The 22,754-nt window shown below is 40.1% G+C and overlaps 1 protein-coding gene across 9 annotated transcripts in view; it reads left to right on the forward strand.

Moving 5' to 3' along the window:
- The window catches only part of LOC126926627 (homeotic protein antennapedia-like), a 155,317-nt gene that overhangs the window by 107,842 nt on the left and 24,721 nt on the right, over positions 1–22,754 (forward strand). The window contains exon 1 of one of the 9 annotated variants that reach the window (XM_050743040.1): positions 3,483–4,127. The exons of the other annotated variants lie outside the window; for them this stretch is intronic. The gene's annotated coding sequence lies outside the window, so the exon portion shown is untranslated. Of the gene's footprint in view, positions 1–3,482; positions 4,128–22,754 lie in introns of those variants that run through there. 9 annotated transcript variants of the gene reach the window in all.

Genomic DNA, 22,754 nt, shown 5'->3' on the forward strand with positions numbered 1-22,754 from the left:
ATGGTTACGTATTCGTTTAGAGTCATTCTTCTCAAGTGTGCACGATATACAATACGAGAATGCTGATTTCGGAATAGTAGGACTCTTCATTATCAGGTTTTAGAGATGTCTGACTTGCTATTTATTTAGTCGATGGATATCAACGAAGATCGATCGTATTCTTAATCCTCTGTCTATTGTATTGTATATGTATTCGTTGACTTTAACATCCCACACAGTAGATCCGGGCAAATGAATTCCATCGGCAGAGGTTGATTTCATCAAATGGGAACTGAAATTTTGCTGCAATTAATGGCGTTCGGATAAAGGAAGTTTTCTCTATTATCTACCTAGTAATAGGCTTGAATTTTCTCGTTTCTCTCTCTGAACAAATTTTTGTTCGTTTTATAAGAAAATAATGGATACATAATATTTTCTGTTTTACATTATTTTATCGAATTACGTCTGATCCATTTTGTTCTATCGAAATAAAGATCGCAGCGTTCGACAGATTAGCTTTCGTGTTTGTATAAAGATACATCGTTGTAAAAGACGGTTCTGTAAAGGAAAGACACTTTTTCGACAGCCTAATACATCTACGTCTTTATTACTACAAAGTAGTAGAGTTGGTCGCGCGAATGAAGGGAATGAGCGATAAGAGCAAGATAAATGATGGCGTCGCGGCCAATAAAGCTGTACGGTGGGTGTCGTTTTCTTCGTCAATTTCTCGTTTTCAATAGTAATGTTCTCGAGGAGATGAACAGCGGGAGCGCGAACACATGATGTTTGCACGATCCATTCCATACAGGCGGCAAATTTCTCGACAAAGACGATCTATTGCCCCTTCGGCCGCAAGGACAAAGGGATCCGTTTCGCCGGTAATCAGGACCCTTCGGTTCTCGCCTCCCCAAAGGTCAGCCTCCGGTTGTTCCGCCAATGGCGGACCGTTCAATCGTCCCTCGAGACGAGCTCCTTGGATCTACACTAACATACACGAACACACAAACGATGGCTATCCTTCGAGCTGACTCGCGAATCCAACCCCTCGACTGGCGACTGACATTTTCTACCCGTGACGATGGGGTGGGCCTTGGACACGGTTCGATGGTGGGGCGAACAGGAAGCCAGGCAAAATGGAACAGGAAATGGGCCCGGACGTCCAACGATAAGCATAGTATTCTGTTTTGGTATTGGCTCGTGGAGGGGTGGAATTCGATGTTGTTTTAACTCTGGTTTGGAATTTAGAACTTGCCAATTCTTAGTGTCAGGGACGAAGTTGGAGAATTTTATCTGGAACCTTCTGCGTTCTATAACAGTCACATGGTATTGCGTAGAAAAGAGGATAAACGAGCCACACAGAATCCAAATTGATTGTATACATCAAAGGTTGTTTCGTCCGTTGTCAACGTCTGTTTACCAGGTTTTCCGCCCTTAGATGAGTCACCTACTTCGCTTACATCTTCTCTACAAAGTTGTTGGAAATATATGCTATCTTTGAACTGTTAATCAAGCATTCCACTCATTAAACTGCCTCTATTATCCTAATCGAAATGGGGGATCGATCAGTTCGTGGCGTCGGTTGTGTAATCGTCACGGGAATTTACGACTCCCGTCTCTCCGCGACTGGCAGAAAAGAAGAAGGTGATCTAACAGTATAACGTGTCTTTGAAATTTAGAAATTGAGGATATGAAGTTGATCGAATAGCCTTCGAACGATTCAAATGACCTTAGTTGCTCTGGAAGCAGTAAAAAGCAACGATCTGTCCGTTGCGCATCTACGATCAATTATTTATTTGTATTTTGTAAGAAAGAAAGTTTGAAAAGTACCTTAAAATTGACCCATTCGCTGCCGTGACTGGCGATAAATTTTTGTATCACAACACCGTGCCGTTTTTCTGTTTCACATTTCTGTAAAAAAATATCCAGCGCGTCCCTTCGTTCTTTCGTGTCTGCTGCCCCTTGAAAAGTGAAACGCGCGAATCTTGGCGCGCCACAAATTTCCCGTTTCCGCCGGTGATTTACAACTTTCGGACAATTACGGGAATGCGTCGGTCGCGAGCTCAGCTCGCTCGACTCCTCGTCACCAAGCTGACATTTTATCATGATTACGGACTAGTCTCTGGTTACGCATCGACGTGGACGAGAGAGGGGCAGCGAGTATACGGACGAAGTCGAAATCGAAGGGCAAAAAGGGCACCGGAGACGCCGCAGTTGTTTCGCAGGTATAAGCGAGAATTATGATCCATCTACGTCGCGATGGACGCGAAGGGACCCGGCCGCGCTTTTCCGCCGGTCTGCGGTTATATTCTTCTGTTCTGTGACCGCGTTCCCTCTTTTCCTTTTTTCTTTTTCTCCTCCTCTTTTCGTTCCTGTCTGCCGTTCCGCGTCGCTCGTTGCCCGCTGGAACGAGCGGTGGTGACATTTGAAATTTGTTGGGAGAAAGAAGAGGTAGGGTAGGATGTTTTGTGAATAGTATTTAAACCTCGGCCGACTGTATAGCATTATGAAGATTTCCAGAGGCGTTGATGCGCCACCGACGAATAATACAGAGATACAGAGGCGGCGCGGTTTAAATGTATGGAAATTAACTTGACCGGATAGTGTGATCGCCGTTGACAATCGTAAATGAAATCGCACGTAGCTTCGCTTTACTACTTAATTCCAGCGGCTCGGAAAGCAATAAATTCATTCCAGCTGCCTGCATGCGACTATGAACCGTCTATCTAAAGAACGTTCCATCTACAGAGATTCTCTCTTTCGATAAATTCCAGGATTCTCGAAACCAATACCACGTATAATGATAACATAATAAAATATGTAATGAGATTTCAGATTTCAAGGCCGGCAAAATTTCGCCATTCATTGAACCTCGGTTCTTGAGTGACGCGCGTTTTTCCCCCCGTTTCATTGGGTTTTCTTCGACGTGGCTTAGCGCGCAGCGACACACACAGAGGGTTGCACGGGGCGGCGTGGAAAAAGGGCGAGAGAAAGAGAGCGAAGCGGTGGGTAGAGAGGGAAGCGTGGACGAGGAAAAGCGAAGCAGGGATTCGGGGTGGGGGTTCGTCACGGTAGGAGGGGTTGGTTTCGAGGGGGGATTCGGGGTGGGGTGCGCTGACAGCTCGACGCTCTCGTCCGTTCCACGCTCGACAGGAGGATACGCTTCTCTGCACACATTCACCATTTACGCACACGCGTGCGAGCGACTCGTGCACCGACACACACAAATTTCTACGCGTCTACATGTGTAACAACGCGTCCCTTTTTTTCTTTCGGCTGGCGTTCGACTCGTCTTCGTCTGCACACGTGCGCGTATACGCACTCACACAACGTCGTCGCGTCTGCCACCAGTTTCCCGTTTCTTTCCCTCTCTGTTTCTCTTTCTTCGTTGCTGTGGCCGCGCGTTGGTCGTTCGTGTGCGTGCGTTAGCCGTCACATTGTGTAGTTTCGTTTCTGTCTGTACTTCTGCCGAGTCAGAAGCTCTGACGCGGACGCGGAGTCGTGGTAGCTGCGTCGCTCGTGTTCCCATTGCTTCCTTCTCGCGCTCGTGTCGATGACAGTTCGCCGGAGATCAACGTGATCATGAGCGTCATCGTGGCTGTACTGGCGAATCGTTCGTGCCCCGGTGAACGTCGGACACGTGATCCCGAACGTGACGTTCCCGAGCTCCCACGTGTCTGTCAGTGAGCCGAAGAGTCGCGCCGCACGACTGACGTCGGTTGAACGCGTGTGGAAATTACTCGCTGTGAATGCTGAATGTTGCAGTGCGAAATCGTGAAAAACTTCCTTACTGTGTGCAAGACGTTCTCTCTCGGTGATTTCGAGTATTATTTCGTTATCTTAACGCGTTTTGTTAAAACGCTCTGCCATTAAAGTCGTTTCATCTTGAGCATTCTCACAGTGGATCGAAATTTTGAAATCGAACGCTTAAACCAAGGTGATCGAATGTCAATTTACATGGCCATATACGATTATAGTTTGCTCAGTTATTTATTTCCAACGCCGCGGAGAAACGAGTGTCGATCATCAACCTTCGACTGGCGAATCGTACGTTGAATGGTGCGCCGAGTGCTCGCCTATGTCCCATCTACCATGTTGATCGCAAATCATCGGACACCTTCGAAACACGAAATTCGTCGTATCGCGGAAAGGTACTGAATCATCGCAATGTAACTACCATCTTTCGCATAAGAATTTCCTTTCTATCCAAATTCGTATTACAATATTGTAAGAATCAAGTGTTTTCCCCATCCTTTTAATCTTTCAATTACCGATGAATCATAGCAACCGATCTACTTCGATATACGTCTCTATGCATTAGATGCGTTCGTACTAATTACACGTACTAATTTCCTAAGCTAATTATCGCAATAAGAGTCGAGTACCGCGACGTGCTCTCGAGCAATGCCGCTAGAATCGTTCCGCTCTCGTGGAAATAGTGGCACGCGCTTTGCTTGGAGAAAGCGTGCTGGGCTCCGTTACGTCTTTGCGTATCGATAGACGGCAGTGTGTACGTAATTGGCGGCGTGTTTGCACAGTCTGCGGCTGCAACAGCGCGTCGTCGGTTTTCGCGGTTGACAACGCACCGCGATAACGTCGTGTCTCGACCTGTCCTGCTCGCATAATTGCCGCATTCTCTTTTTCTCTCCCTCTTTTCTGTTCTATTTATATATACATATATGTTTATGTTCCGCGGCGATTCAGGCGAAGCCCGGTTCGTCATTTTCGTGTTTATCGACCGATAGTAACCGCGAAGAAAATCGCAGATCACGCACAATTGCCTGCGAGCAGTGGCAGATACATGGTAGTAGTTTCATCAAGGACGCATCATGACGCAGAGTGGAACGTGCATTTGGTGATATTATGCCATTATGATAAAAAAAACTATTGTTTGTTCGATCCGTATCGATGAAAGGTTTCGCGTTCGATTTGGCTTTTCTTTGATTTTTGAAATAGGCAACAGGATGTTCATGCTAAAAGTATGAGACTCGTTAATACGACGTTTTTCACATTTCAAACCGCCATTTGCTTCTTTTTATTTAACTTATTAGCTGTTAACATACATTTATTCTGAAATTATCCTAAAATTCATATTACAGCCTAATATAATCATCTATAATTTACATATCTAAATGACACATTCTGGCATATATTAAGGACTAGTAATTCTAGTATTGAAATATCTCACGCACAATTAATTTGCATAGGAAACTTGCCTCGTAATCTTGATCCTATAAAACATCTTTCGCTATCACGAGAGATCTGTATCGAAATGTCACGAGTGGATTATCACGTTCAAGACATCGCAAACATTCCGTACGACTTTCACTCTCATCTATTTTCTATCCATCTGTTGCTATCGTCTAAAAGAAACTATTATCCCTGGAACTTTCGTCAGCTGAAATAGAAGCAACGTTTTCACCGAATGTTTCTGGCCTCCGTTGGACCCGGCGGAAGACAAATGTGCCGTTGAACGCGCGACACCCCCGCATTATCTCGGATTAAAATCAGAAATGCAGGTCGGACGGTTGGCCGGCGTTCGGCGGCCACGTGGCCACGCGGAGGACTCGTTCGACTCGCTAGGACACACGACGAGACTACTCTTTATTACCTGAAGATAACAGAGAGAACTCGTGTTGCATAATCTTCGACCCGGCCGAGCTATTTTTAATCTTGACGAGCAGCACGCGACCGGATACGAGAGAACGAGAAAATTGTGGAAAAAAACACGAATCTTGTCTGCATAAGTACTTGATTAGATCATTATGCATAAAAGATTTCTTCTATGAGATAATGTTGCCAGCAGGAAAAGTGGAAGAAATGTGAAAACGATTGTAAGCAACGTAATGGTTCGGTTGATCGTAACACAGGGGGTGGAGGAACCGTTTCGATATGGTATCGCGACCCTATAAATATTTAATGAAGCTCGAACCCTTCGGATTGACGAGGGTCACCGGGATTAAAGCTCTCGAGGATAATCGGCGTGTTAAGAAACGAGTTTACAACGCGATTAACGCGGTCTGCTACGCGATTTTCAGTCCGTGTTATATACTTTGTCGCGTATCGCCACGATGCTGGGGAAGTATCAAATTTCAAGTTCGTAGGAGAACGTTGCAAATGGTCGTTAAATGTTGCACGAAGGGTGAACGATAAAATGTGGTCACGCGAGATGTTTTTAGCAGCGCTGATGATGAATTCGAGATAAAAAGGCGTAGATGAGACGGCAACAGGTTACGAAAGTGTGGAGAAATCGTAAGTGTAGACGAGGCGATGCGTGTAACAAGAAACCGGAGAATATTTCTTTCGTCGACGCGGTTTCTTTTAATTGTAGATTCGTTCAGAGGGAAAGAATGCGGGTCTGCAACAATGTCACTGACGGAGAACACGTTTCGAGCCGCGAGCAAATATTCCATTGCATCGAGCGCCGCGTGCAAACAGTCCCCGCGAATAGTCGACCTCACTTTGCACGCGCGCCTGTTCCTCCGACGTTTCATATGCATTGTGTTTTCGTGACGAACGTATTCTGTTCGGATCGCATCTCTTGAATCTATTATACGCGACAGTTGCTTCACGCCGTGTCAGCTTTCTTGCTACACATCGTACGATGCTCGGTAATTGAAAAGCACAAGTAGAGAATTTCTTATCGGTGGAGCGGCCAGTTTTAAGGAATTTTTGATCGTAGGAAATTCGCAGGTGCGAAGATGCACGGAATGCGCGCATGATTCTTACACTAAGCAACAACATGTGCTATCCAAGTTGCATGCTTTTAATTATATTCATAACGATATGAATTGTCATAAATTTTATCGCAGTCTATCGGTTATTTACTTTTATCTCTCAAACCCCCTAATCTCGATACATTCTACGACAAAATATTATCAAACAGCCTTTTGTCATACAACACATGATCCATTTGTTACAATATTTCATATTTCTTCCTTGTTTTCAAAGATTATTCCAATTTTTCTTCCACTTAACACGTATCTTCGTTCTTTTCCTCGAAGAAACTTTGTTTTGACAGCAGTTTAAGAAAATCGGAAAGAGATCTAAGTAATTGCAGAGGTAAGACGCAGCCAGACGACGACGACGACGACAGCGCGACGTTAGGACCCGTTGACCTTTTGCGAGTTGCCACTTTGTAGACACCGTCGACCAGACTTTGAACTTTGCCTTGTATTCGGTTGGCAACTTGAGCAAAACCCGAATCCGAGGGTGATCCAGGGGTGAAGACGCTTCGCTGCACTTCTGATTTAGTAGATCCGTGGCCATTGGGTCTGGGGTGGGGGTGTCTACTAGCTTAGAGAAGCTTACAACGTGAGACGAGGAGGAGCGTGAAGCGGGGGCCTTGAGTCGTCGAATAAATTAAAGATTGTTAATGTGCTACCCTCTGTTAAACACTTCTGCTCGTTTAAACAATCTTTTACAAATTTTTTATCAATTACTTTCTTTAGATTCGTGTTGTTTTTCCTGTTGCAAGTTAAACAATTACACTTTGATATTTAATAGCTAAGAACAAAACGAATTGCGTTGCATGTGATAACTGAGAGTTAAAGCAGAGATTTCATAGGTTTTTGTGTTTAATATCGTTTACGCGTTTATGCCAAATGGTGTTCTTCTGTTGTTATCATCAGCTTCTTATCTATCTTGCGCTCATTTCACGCATCATTAAATATCAAACATTGTTATTAATAGTTAGCTAATCACTCAAATGTCATAGAAATAGAAACAGATAGAACGGATAGTTGCTCTTTTATTTACAACTTTGCGCATACTGGCTGTATGTTTAGTTCTTGTTTAACTATTGATTTATTCAGTTTAAACAAGTTCAGGCATTGTTTAATATCTTCCACCATCTTCCGGCTTATTTTTTTTTTTTTTTATTTAACAAATACGTTTCTAAAAAGATTAGGTTGTGTCCTTCTTTTACAGACGTCTTTGTTTTTATACAAAGATGAAACCTAATCCGTGGGACGTTGTGATCTTTATTTTGATAGAACAAAATGGACCATACGTAGATCGATAAAATAATGTAAAATGGAAAATATTGCGCGCTCGTTATTTTCTTGTAAACTTTCCGCACGACCTAATGGCAGTTAATAAGTTGGATCGTCCACCTCATTTTACATCGAACGTACCAGAAACACATTCCAGCGGCTCATAGTTTTTCGATTCCCTTGTGAAATCGTTGTCTATGTTTGCGTATATCTACGTCGCATAATATGACGACTGTTAGAAAAAGTTGTTCAGCCACGGCGCGTTGGGACGAAATATTCCAAGGAAATCCGTGCGGTGAAAATAGTCCGAGAAAGGAAACCGCGCGGCGGGACGAGCTGCCTAGAAAACGTTGCGTGAAAAACGTCGCACGCACCTGTTTCCCTTCGATTTGCAGAAGAAAACGCGGCAAATCCGCGCTTCCCGCCACTACCACCTTGCAATTAGGATAATTAGCTGCAAGACCTGTCGAGGATTCGAGGAAATTTAGAGTCAGCCGAGGTGGTGAAATTTTTCTTGCAATTCTATGAAAAGCGTGTCGCTCTCGTTACTTCGAAAAATAACCATCGTCCTCGTTGACCTGAATTTATAGTCCTTGACGAAATATTTCATCAACTTCTCGAACAAGTCCTATTTCGTTTAGTTTCGAACATTGGTCGTCCTGTTAATCGAATTATTCCCCAACGAAAGAAATTTCCGTGATCGTGAAATTGAAAAATAAATCAGTTCCAAGAAGATGGATCTTCGTTCTTGTAAATGTGAATATATCGTGCCTTTCTTTTACAGGCACGACTCTATCTTTGTACAAACACGAAACCTAATCCGTGCGACCTTGTGATCCTTATTTTGGTGGAACGAAATGGATCATACGTAATTCGATAAAATAATTGTTTAATATTTTTTAATTCATAATATCAATACAATTAATTTTAGAAATGAGACGACGCGTTAGAAATATTATACCGAAGCATTTGGAAATCGATCGACGAATTAAAAAGATTAATAAACTGTTATTCCGTGCTTCCTTAAACTGTACGTTTAAGAAACGACGCAATTATCTGTTTCGCTACGGTAAATCGCATAGAAATATCCATGATCGATATACATGCTGGGAAAACATCGAACAAAATAAATATAACTGTAAAGAATTTGCAATTTTATTAGCTGACACTTTCTGGTCACCTAATAGTTAATTAACAGCTTCAAATTATTTATAATTATTTACATATATATACTGTAACGTTAAAGAATTATTCTCGATGTTCCACTCTACCGTTTCGATGTTTTTGCTTTCATCTTCTTTCCGTTGACGTGTTGGAATCGGCTGTGAAATCGATCTCTTTCTTTGTTTCTTCAGTATTCCCTCTCCCTTGTGTCTTTGAACGTTCGTCGACGGATACGCTGGATCTTCGAACAGAACGCATTATTATCAGCACGATCTTATCTTAATGACACGTAATTTCGTGGCGATGCTTCTTGGAACTATTGCTTCGTTTAATTTCGAACCTCGGCTACGTTATTTCGCAGGTTTCCGTTAATTCTGGGTTTGGCAACGTGTTGAGCAGAGGCTGCTTAATTCGAGCGGCCGCAGCGTGTAAGGACGCCCATGAATTCCTTTTCCCGAAATTTAAAGAATAGTCCCACGCGCCCATCTGCGAATTAATCCTCCTGCAACTTTCCTCTAATATATGTGCACACTTGGATTAACATCGTTCGATGGTTCTACGAAGTAGGTTTTCAGAAGGGTTTTCGATCTCATCTATGAAATTATAGAGCCAGCTATTCTTTCATGGCCAGCTATCTTATGTAACAGGAGGAAATTTATTACATTCTGATTTTTGTGTTTATTACGTAACCAAGACTGAGAATATCATGCAAATATCTCTAGAACACCGATCTGGGAAGAAAATACCATTAGTGTGAAATAAACTAGCAATTTGCTTCCATCGAAACCAAATAAAACAATTCAATAGCATCTAATGCAATGTTTTTTGAAGACTACGTATTCTGTGATACAAAGAAAAAGACTTATTACGTTTTAATTTTTCTTCGCAGTCGTTTCGTATCCACTCTTCCATCAACGATTGAGAAAACCTTGGAATTTTTTTAAATCACCGATCTTATCGAGCTTGCGATTATATTCCAACTTTTGTTTAACGTCATCGTCGATAAAAGTGGGAGAAAGTATGCAAATAAAAAAAAAAAGCAATTTTTAAAAAATCCTTAGAAAATAAATATCCAATCTAGCCCTATGGAAATACATTCTTTTTCAACCCTTTCGTTCCATGAACATCAAGCGCATAGAATGTAACGTATGTTGGGAAAAATATGAGAACGATGGAAACCGTCGATAGAAGAGCGTCATATCGATCGAGTAAAACGAAAAGGGGGAAAGAGAAAGGAAGAAATAATAGAAACCATGGCCGTGAACAAGTCGAACGATTTTCTACAATAGCACGCCGCGGGCCACCGATACTCGCTTCAAAAAGCAATAAATATTTCAGCTAACCAGCGTGTATGTATATAAGGCGTGCTCCGCAAAAGCGTTCCATTTATATCGTGGCACAACTTCAACACGATGTATCCGACTCTTTCCGCCTCCCTTTCTCGTTGACCTGTTCGCGTGTGTATCGCACACGCATTGATACATGCAGCGGGGCTCCTTACGGTTTTACGAGCTGCTGCCATGATTTATCGCGATCGGCTAGTGCCGCAAGGATCATTAGAAACGTCGCTTGAGACCGCGAAACGTCGATCGGGTCGGTGATCCTGCACGCTACAACAGTTTATTGATTTTGCTCGCTTCGACACCCTTTCAGATTCCTTCTCAGTTCACTAGATGATCTTTTAACGAGCTGTGAACTGCACGTCAGATTTATGTTCTGGTAATACGAGGCGAAAGAGGAATCGAAGATTCCCTCCTATAGAATGGAAATACGTTTGTGGAATTTTGTTGCTTTTTGTAGAATACAGAATTTGTAAATGCGTTAATTTTCCATGAATATGTTTAAGGAAGCATTACGTGAGTCACTCCAGGCCTCCCTTCATTTGTTAATGGACTTAGCATGTAGGCTATCGATAAAGATTAATATTATCAGCGAAATTTTAAGTCGTTGATAATAAAGTCGTTCTGTTAGACAAACCAAGAATAAGGCCACTTCAGGCATAACGATATCTGTATTTCTAACACGAAATAGCAATATCAAATAAGACGTACAGCGTATGAAATGTAAATTGTAATTAGCCATTTCCAATCCATAATTTTAAACTATAACAATCTATCTGAAGCTAATAATATTACGTTGAATTTTTCCAACTAGTGATCACATTAGACGCTCTAATCGCCACTGTATATCGGTTCTTCGCTGCGACAAATTTCGCCGCTGCATTCTTGCCACGTCATGAACCCCATCCATAGTACACGGGTGTTTTCCAGACGCTCTCGTCGAGCATCGTAGGAGGGACGCGCCGGTTATCTCTCACGGCCTTCCGATTTAATTAAGCACGGTTTCAGCTCGAGCCAGGAACTTTCGATATTAGGCCCGGCTCGCTCGTATCTATCGGGTCGAGCGAGCAAACTCCGACTCCCCTTCTGGGCGGTATACCGGTGGTGCACACGGTTCGTGGCGTTCTCACACGCATACAACACACACACCGTGGCGTGTGTATGTGATCTCGTTTCCAAAGTCCGAGAGTAGGCAGCGGGGCGAAGCCAGCCGGCCTTTGTTCACGGCGTTGAATCTACCGGGCTTTCAACCCCCTACTACCCTATCCGGTAACCCTCCGTCGGACGCTGAGCATCGCGACGCCTCCTCTTCCCACACTCCTCTTTTCTAGGCTGCGCTACGTGCAGCCCTCGCCCTTCCTTCCCTTCCACGTCTCTTGCGGCTCCGCCACGACCTTTGTGCTCTTGTCAACTTGTCAAACTACCCCTACCGTGAGCTTCGCCGAGGCAGCATCCAATACCAACCCCTGAACCAACCACTCCGCCGAATCCTCGCTTCTCACCCTGCCCCATCACCACTCCTCCTCCCAATATCTTGCTTTTCTTGCTTGCTGGCCTCTCTGTCGGTTTTCTCTGTCTCTTCTTCTCCCCTTCTGTGTTCCACGCTCCTTTCTATCTGTCATGCGACTCCTACGGACAACCGGACAGGCTACCGGAAACGTATTTCCTATAGGCAAGACATGGACAGAAGCCTGTTGTCTATAGTGGAATTGGGTAGACCCTAGTTCGGTTTTCTTTCGATTATCGCCGGTTCCTTTGGGATAGGCCACTTCGTTGCTAGTTAGTGTTAGGGACGTCGCAGGGTGGTCTGATCTTTCCTGGAGTTTCTCCGTGGGATGAGGTACCTGAGTTTATCTCGTGGAGATATAGTTGGCAGGATGGATACCTGGAATGAAATCGTAAATTCTGGTGTCAAATGCTAACGCCTATTGATAGTCTATGTAAAGCAGAAATCGTGTACAAATTCTTAGAATTCTAAGTTGCAGAAAATTTCTCCTGGAATTCGAACACACCTTCCAGTCCGGGTTTCATAAATTTATGAAAACGAGAGAGAAAAATTGCGGTTTTGATAACAAGTTGAATTTTGTACAGCAATTGCCTCTATTTGTATGCTCGTCACTGTACATAGATCTCACATTGATGACCAGTGCACAATGGTCCTTTCTATTCGTCTTTTATCAGTCCAATAAACAATAAAATATTATTATAAAATATTCAGGTCTTAGTTGTTTCATTCACACGCCAAATTTATATTTTTTTATTTATTATTATAATCAAATATTCTGAATGGCGTTCGTTGCACGTTTCACGGAGGACCGTGAAATGTTCTGCGACCCTACGCTGTTTCCCTTCGACAAAATTCGATCTCAATGTTAAAGCGCGCGCTCGTTCCAGCGCGATTCAAGATAGCCAGCTCACCATTTGCTAATTATATCTGTTAATTGTATAATATCTGTAGCCAGGCAGCAGTGTGTTCAAGAGTGTTGTACGCATACCGTTACACTGAACACAAGCGCGACATATGTAAGAGCTAAATGTTACCTCTGTGCCGGACATTTCCGCGATTATCGTAACGCGATATCTCTGGCTCGTCCGCCGCTCTGTGGAAGTTTGCCTCAACCAGAGAAATTTGCATTTACTTATTCTGCAACAATGTATCCTCTTTTTTCAATGTTTTTCTTTCTTACAATGAACGAACCTGGCAACGCTATAAATACAGCAATTTGTTTTGGTGTTTTATTAATCGTACGTGATCTTGAAAATTGCGCGAGAATCAAAGAGAAAGAAGGACAGCTTGTAGAGAATTGTTGATGATTGCAGGTTCTTGTTACTATTGACAAGTCGTGGCAATGTGAAGAAAATGTCGACGTCTGTTTGATGTGAATAGCGCTACAGCTTTATCGGTTTAGGTTTAAGCGTAGCAAATTTAAGTTAATGGACGACAATTAAAGATAAACTGTCTCATATCTCTCTAAATTTCTGGGGAACGACGTTGGGGCAAGGAAACATCAGATAAGATGGAACGTAGTTAATCCTTATGCAAGCAACTAAAATGTTAAGTTTGAAAATGTAATATTTCACGCTTTTATTTATAAATATAAAAGGTAACTCGGGTTTTTAGTCGTTCATACTAGGATTAATATTGCTATACGTTCTTCTTCGTTCGATACAAATTCCTCTCTTTCATGTTTCCAATTCAAGCTTCTTGCAACAATAACGTATATAAGTGTAGAAGTATAATTACTTCAAGAAAAACTCTACACATTTTCTTTTGTATACCCGTGACCTGGAGACCATTGTTACAAACAGAGTACAATTTAGTGAAACAAAATAAGGAGAGGTGCATATTATTGTGACCTTGAATATAAATGTCGTTTTGGGTTACAAGGTCTAAAAACAAAACAGCTATAAGTAGATTTCTGTCGCTGTTTCTTCTAACCTTCAGCTACAGCTACGCAACAAACTTAACTTTTTGGTAATGTCTTTTGCTGTAAATATATCAACGTGCTTCCTATTACATTCTTTTGTATTGTAACACTATAAGAGTGAGGATCTGGATCAACATACACTATATCTGTACTTACACTTATTTCAATATATTTTTCCATTACAAATTCATCCACTCAACAATATCACACATTAAATTAATAAATAATGACAAGGATTTATTTAATTTTGATCTCATACACTATAGCTGCACTTGTACTTATTTCAATATATTTTATATTTTTCTATTACAAATTCATCCACTGGTTCCTCTATCAGTCAACCTCAACAAGATTAATATTGCTAAACGTTCTTCCTCATTCGCCACAAATTCCTCTCTTTCACATTTCCAATTCAAACTTCTTACAACAACGACATATATAAGAAACAATGATACATTGTTCTCTGTATAACAAAACGAATATGAAACATCAATATCCGATGAAACTCGTAAACAAAGTTACAGAGCAAATCACGTGTAATACGTAATTAGCCGTTTCTTATATTATTCATGCTTCGCGCGATTCCCCTCTAAGGGTGAGTGGTGCAATTTTTCCAGAGCATAGAGGCGTGTTAATTCGGGAAAAAATCGCATCGTCGTTCCCTGAACGCGACATAAATTAACTCTGGGGTAATTATTTCAAAGTCAAGGCAGCTGGACGGCCTGGGGGATGGAGATAGGGATGGGTTGAAGCCGTAGCATGAAAAGGTGGCGGAGGAGGCGGGGTGGAACTGTTGGAATTTTTGACTCACCTTGTACAAGCTGTCTGTGCCGAGAGGCGAAGGAGACATACGGTGAGCGAAACTCTGGAGAACCGGGGTGAGACCGTGCAACGTTTCGGCCGAGCGAACCCGCGGCTTGATTTATAGGGTGGCGTCAAAACTTTCCACTCTCCGTCGTGTCTCGCCGCTCTTATAGGTACCCCCCGCGCGTCCGCGACGAAATAAAGGCTCACCTTCGTAATTTCGACCTCGTTGCCGACGCTCTCAGCGAAGACACGCGTCCCTCGTTCTCTGTCACGTTCTGTCGTTCTTTCGCATAAACGTTCGATCGATCTATGCGTTGACTATTGTTGAAGTAATTACTCGAAGAAAAATTCTACATCTTTATTTGTATATCCGTGACCTGGAGACAGCTATTACGCGGAAAATAGAATTTAGTGGAACAAAAATATTGTAAATAAGAAGAGGTGCATATTATTGTGACCTTGAGTATAAGTTATGCTTTGGGTTACAAGGCGTGGAAACAAAAAAACTATGAGTAGGTTTCTATTGCTGTTTCTTGTAGCCAAGGTTAACATTTTGGTAATGTCCTTTGCTATAAATATATCAACGTGCTTCCTATTACATTCTTTTGTATTGTAACACTGTAAGAGTGAGGATCTGGATCAACATACACTATATCTGTACTTATACTCATTTCAATGTATTTTTCTATTACAAATTTATCCACTGGTTCCTCTATCAATCAACCTCAACAATATCACACATTAGATTAATAAATAATAATAACAATTTATTTGATTTTGACCTCATACACTATACCTGTACCTTTACTTATTTCAATATATTTTTCTTTACAAATTCATCCACTGGTTCCCCTATCAACCAACCTCAACAATATCACGCATTAGATTAATAAATAATGATAACAATTTATTTGATTTTAATCTCATACACCATAGCTGCACTTATATTTATGTGAATATATTTTTCTAATAATAAATTCATCCACTTGTTTCTTTATCAGTCAACCTTATTAATATTTCACATTCAATTAGTAAATGATGATATCAATTTACTTGATTCTGACCTCATACAGTGTACCTGTACCTATACTTATTTTAATATATTTTTCTATTACAAATTCATCCACTGGTTCCTCCATCAGTCAACCTCAACAATATCACACATTAAATTAATAAATTATGATAACAATTTATTTGATTCTGACCTCATACACTATATCTGTACTTATACTTATTTCAATATATTTTTCTATTACAAATTTATCCACTGGTTCCTCTATCAGTCAACCTCGACAGTATCACACATTAGATTAATAAATAATAATAACAATTTATTTGATTTTAACCCCATATAGTATATCTGTACTTATACTTATTTCAATATATTTTTCTATTACAAATTCATCCACTGGTTCCTCTATCAGTCACACACATTAAATTAATAAATAATGATAGCAATTTACTTGATTTTGGCCTCATACACTATACCCGTACTTGTACTTACTTCAATATATTTTTCTATTACAAATGCATCCATTCGTTCTTCTATCAATCAACCTCAACAACTATCCTTGTGATTTTAATGGATGATTGTTTGGTTAGCTGAGATGAAATTAGTTCATACAGTAAACAACACAAAAATTGTCTTTGTGCTCTCAATATCCAGAGTATCCACGGTTACTTGCGATCCTAAAAAATCAAATATAAAATTCCAAACTTGAACAATGTTGCACAACGCTTATTTTATTAAAGTTTTATTCTACCACTAATTATTTTTATTTATTTCCTTATTATTTTATATCATCGATTAGCTATTAACGTCTAATCGCGTCTGATTAATAAGTTCAATTTTATTATAAACATATAGCTTCAAGTATCTACTTGCTGGTGGTCAATTTTTCAGCTTATCGCCGGGGATACGAGGATTTCACTGTATTGAACGAGCAGTTAGGAAATCTTCGTGGAAATGATTAGGAGGTGAAATCTGTCGGGGCACAATTGTTCCAGATGTTACGTTCTTCCTCGATAATTACTCTTTCCGAGGAAGGTGCTTCCTAATGGAAGGTTCGAGTGCCGGCAATAAGGATGAGTAAACGTTAAGGTTACGCGTAACGAAAGATGTATAGTGTTTTGGAAAAGTATTAGGGTCTTTGTATAGACCCTGTCCCGTCGGTTAACCATGCGCTCATAAATTATCAATTATCGCACCCTTTCGACTTGTCCCTGTGGAAACCAGCTATCTTGAATCATGAATTTTCATTAGCAATTTTAAATTGCCAAAACAGCTACTATGAATTCTATCAACTCGAAAACATCTAATGGAATCTATTAATATTGGAATTATTATTAAATTAATGGAATTCAAATAACGTTCTATGGCATATTTCTGTCAAGATTGAACGAACGATAAAGTATGGTTCTACAGTGCTTGACGATCGTCCGGTATACACAGGTTGTTGATATTCCAGCAGAAAGCGATACAACGCTGAGCACAAAAAAACGCGTTAGGTGTTCAGCAGTTATGGAATAGTGTAACTTAATAGCCTACTTATCTTATCTAACGTTGACAAATATTTTCAATTTGTACGTAATATGAGAAAAATCTGAGTTTATGTTAAACCAGTTCTTGTCGTTTGTTAAAATGTGAACAATATTCAAATATAAAATTTCGAGAATCGTAACAGGGTTAAAATTTGAACACTCGTTCGAGGTTTCCATTTAATTACGTTGTTCAATCCTTTTCAAATTTTACTGACATAATCTTAAGACTTCCATCTTCCTATTGACGTCTGCTTGCCTAAGCAAATTATTTTAATGTACGTTATTTCGGCCATTCGAGTTTGCATATGTAAGCGTTCTAATAATTTCCTCAGCCACTGTATTTATTTTTCCTTTCTTAACAATTCCAATCTCTCAACGCGCTTTTAACACTAGAACTACCGATAGTTAACAGGAAGCTATTTCTACCAAAACCAATGAAAATGACTGGTCTTTAAAAAATACCTGATGATAGAATATTTTTATATTTGTTGATTTATTACTTTCTTGCAGAAGAAATTTTATTTATGTAGTACATTTTTGATATTATTAATCCATTTAGGACCATCGTCCCTAAACGAAGGTCGACACGTTTATAAAATTGTAGAACCAGTCGTTTCGACTGCTGTGGTATTTCTAAACGATCTAGCGATCGATCCGGATCGATCTTCCTGATAACTGATATCGTCATAGCGAATGATACGCTGTAAAAATTTAAAAAACGTGTGGCAAGTTGTACAAACGAGGAAACTGGTTAATTGAGGTTCGATAAACAAATTGCAGGACCCTTTTACACTTTGACAAATATCATTCATTTTAACTGATATTGGTATGAGCAGCCTTGATACAAAATTATTTCCAGTTTGAATACATAAAAAAGAAAATAAAACTCATTATATTATTCTTTTAATTATCGTTGTGAAAGTCGTTACATCATTGCGGAAAAAAATATAACGCAAAGTAGAAATTTTAAAATAAAATTGTAGAACCGGTCGATTTGACTGGTATGGTAGTTTTAGTGTTAATTCTCCGTTTATTCACGGTTTAAGACAGTGCCTCATTGTCGCTCCTGTTCCCGTGACTTTATGTTGCCAGAGATTCCCTTAATTCGCCGACTATCTTCCTGCGACTTTTAAAGTTCATCCAGGAAACTTTCATTGCTTCTTGATGGACCGCGAGATAGCGCGCGGTGTCCTCCTCAGACACGGCTATTAACAAAGTGGAATCTAGATCTTGTGGAATCTTGCCGTCGACTTTTAACCTCGTCAGCTAGGTGAAACTTAACGTTCTCAGGAAACGCCGCTTTTTATTTGTGTACGCAATGCCAGCGCTCGAGATCCTATCGGTTTTGGCTTTCACGCGCAAACGAAGTCACGCGCGTCATTTAGTACTTTTTATGTCGAAACATCTTGATCTGTCGTGTGAAAAAATTATCGTTATAAAAATTAAAAATTGCCTTTAAATTCATCTTTGAATGTATCCATAATATAAATGTTAAAAAATAAGTATTCAATTTGCAAGCCTATTTGCCGTTTCAGAACCTTTTTAATTTCCCAGAAAAATTATTTTTTATCCAGTGCTAATAATAAATAGCGATTTTTCCAGGAAGTTCCGCAAGAAAATCATTGCACTGAAACTCATTATGACTTTCACCAAAGATAAATATACTTGTCGTTTAGCTAATTGCTTAATTACTTACTGAAATACAGTGTTGCATATACGTATCTTTTAAGGAAATGAAATAGAAAATTTGAGGAACAACAAGTGTAAATAAATTTCTATGTCGTGCGCAGCTATGCTAATCCGAATATTAAAAGTTCACTGTCAGCTAAACGACCTCGTTTCTTTCGACTGTAATAAAAATGTCGCAGCTGCAATTCTGTTGGTTATCTCGTGACAAGATAAAACTGACTAGTTCACGCGAGACAGTTTAACGAAGCAGCTTTAATTTCTCCTGATTTTTCAAGAAACCATTGACCCTCGAGTCAAAACGTGCCGGGGTCGAAAAGAGAAAGCTGACTGCCCTAAATTTCATGGGTCGTAGAGAAAAAAGTTTTCACGAAAAAATGTGAAAGTTGGGTTCGTTGCGATTCTGCTAGGCTTTTCAACGCTTTGCCACCAACGTGACAAGAAGTAAATGGCAACGCTGTGCGTTAGGCACCCCGTTGCGAGGACGACGCGCAAAATTCGAGCGATCTACTTCGAGAATTCTCTCTTGCTCCTTTGCTTTTCTCTCTGCTCGATTTCTCTTCCCTCTGTTTACTGTTTTTGCGTTACGAACGAAGGTGACCTGTGACCATTGAAATCGATATAACGTAGATCTCGATGTTTCTACTGTTACGGCTGAGTCGACACACCCGGCCATTTCACGAATTCATCGTCGAAAGTAAAGAGCGTGTAAAAGTTATTGTTTCCATAAAAAAACTCGTTATATTTTTTAGCTTTCGTTTTAACTGTAATCTTCTTATCGATCGGTATCTCTCGCTTCGGTGAGAAAGCTTTTTCGTGTAAGAACACTTGATATTTGTAAGTCGAAAGGAGTCACGCGAAGCTGTCAGGCGTCAAAAGTAGCTAAATAATTTTGCAGCTAATCAAACTTTCGAATTTATGCAAACAAAATTTTGTTTCCATGCTCGAACTGATTATCAACCGCGCTATCTCTTCTCGGTCTGGCGTTTAGCTATCTTTCTCATGTTCTCGTTTAATTCAAGGATGATGTTCGGCGATTAAAATGGTCGAGGAAATTAGGACGATTCCGAATAGGATTATTCGTCGCGTTTCTACCATAGCCTTTCGATTTAACGAGGCCAATCGAGATGATTCCAGTAAATTACGCCCGAAAATCCCGTCTATTTATCGCCCGATACTTTCCGAAGCTTCTACTCGTCGTTCGTCGCGTCGAATAAATTACAGCGATTGGTCGTAGGAGACGCATTATTCATCGTATCGAGTTTCGCCAGAACATGTCCATGTTCGTGATAATTTCAACACGTTTCACGAGCTGATATATATTAAAATATTTCGTCGAGTCACATCTGCTTACGAGATACAACGTCATACGTTATGTGTCATCGGCGAAGCAAAGACTTTGCCTCTGCATTTATTATATTCGTGTGAAATCCGCTCGTCGATTGCATCACGTTCATATTCAATCGTCGAAAGCGGAAAAACGATTGTTTCAATGGCATCGCAGGCGACGGAAGTTTTTTAACGCGTCGAATGCGACGATGGTCTCCAGTAAACGACAAAGGAGTTTACGTTCATTTGACATGTGTAAAAATATGAACTACAATTTTCCACATCGGTATAAATATTCTATGTAAAGTATCACGTGTGTATTGATTACATGTATATTAGTAACAATCAGTAAATAAAAATAATAAAAATAAGAAATAAAAGTGTAGTAACTATATAAAAGACTTAGTGGAAGACTACCGAGAAAGAGGACAATAAGTTAGGCTACCTATTTCTTATAGGAAAGCAGTGCCATGCTACTAAAATTCTTAGTTAAACATACCTTTTTCTATCTTTTTGAAAACTTTGAAAGTACTGCTCGTCACACTGTTAAAATATTTCTCGTTTGGCTAATAGAGACTTGATCAACTTCAAGAAGCTTAAAAAATTGTATGTCGATTATATGTGATGTTTGAGCTTAAAAAATTATACGTCATAACGAAATCTTGACGTTTAACCCTAAACTGGCGTTAGAATGGAAGAGCCAACATTCCCGTGATCTGCGATTTTTTGTTTCGTTGTTCGTTTGAAAATGATACATACAACATGGACGGGAAGTTGTGCAGAATGTGTTAACGAGATTCGAAATCGGGCGGTGCGAAAAAAAAAAAAACGGGAAAGAAAAAAGGAAATCAATCACGTTGGTAGCCGATAAAGGTTTCATTGAAACGAGTGTATCTATGAGGACAAAAAGCGTTATCGAGCACGTGGTTACCTTCGATCTACGCGACCGGAAAACAAAAACAACTTTGGTCGGGACAGCTCGTTGAAAAATACGAGCGTTGATAATCTCGAATGCAGAATTGAGAGGCGAGCGAGAGAAAAATAGAAAAAGATAGGATGGTAACAGACGCGATGCGACCCAAGTAAGTTGTAAACTAACAGAAGAGAGAAAAAAAGAAGAAAGAAAGAAAGAAAATGGAGGTTAAAATGTACGCGAGGTTGTAATACATATCGTCGGCTAGCAAAACACTGGTAGGATTTATCTACGACGTTCATGGTCTACTGTTTCGACCCTCTTCTTCCTCTTGGCACACCCTTCAGCCAGCAACGCTACCCGGAAGTCTATATGTGTCTCGGTATCTCTGTTTATTATAAATACGTCTAAATATACCAGCATTTTGGTACTCACGATGGCGAATTTTCTTCAACGATCCTGCCGTTTTTCCACTGTTTGAAAAATTGATAAATGTTTACGAAGAATTTAATAATCTGTTTTTATCTGCCCGAACTTGATTTTGTTATATAGCTGTATATTATTCAGCGCGATTTATCATGAATCGGTAATTTACGCTTTGCAGAGGATTTATGGAATATCGGTACGATTTTGATATCATATGTCGTAACGAATTAATATGTTGATTTTTCGAAATTGATTGTAAATAGCATATTTCATAAAAGCAATCATGTATGTCAGTATACTTGAACATATTGACCGGCGTGAAAATTGCATATCATTTATTCACCACACAAAGTGCTACTGCGCACTTCGATATGCCATGATATACCGATACTCAGAAGTTAAACTGGTTAATTTTATTTTTCATGTAATAGTAGCTCATATACAGATAAATAGATTCAATCGATAGGCGTTCATATACATAATTAACCACTAAGCTGTTTATCCAAACAAATGAAACTATATAAATATACAGTGACTGCAAAAAATATTCACGCGCAACGAAGCGTTTTTTATTAACTTTTGCGTTTCATTCCCATAGCACTCAATGTTGCTTGCCATATGTAAACACCGCTAAACGGTACGAAATTCAATATACTTGCATCGAATTGTGCGAAGATCTCGAATAAGAGCCCGAAACGCATGCAGCATATTTTGGCAGGGAGCGATTAAGTTACACTGTATCAAGTTTCACGCACCTAACGTGCTTCCTTCGTTTGTAAACATTCGCAAGTATCTACAGCTTCTTATACCGAAACGAACGACAGGGACTGCAGAATTATTGGACAAAATCCGTAAACACTACCCGATATTACTCACGCAACTGGGATATTAGCTACTACTTCAACTTTTCTCAGAATTTGCCATTGGTGTACCCGCATTCGAGCATTCCTTTTTATTAATTACTATCTATTAGGTTGTCCGAAAAGTGTCTTTCTTTTACGGACACGTCTTCTACAGCTACGCATCGTTATACAAACATGAAACCTAACCTATCAAACGTTGTGATCTTTATCTTGATATAAAACGAAAAATGTTGTGCATCCATTATTTTCTTATAAAACGAAAGAAACTTTTCCTGATACATCAAAGC

The sequence above is a fragment of the Bombus affinis genome, chromosome 18 (genome assembly GCF_024516045.1).
Source record: "Bombus affinis isolate iyBomAffi1 chromosome 18, iyBomAffi1.2, whole genome shotgun sequence".
Taxonomy (NCBI): domain Eukaryota; kingdom Metazoa; phylum Arthropoda; class Insecta; order Hymenoptera; family Apidae; genus Bombus; species Bombus affinis.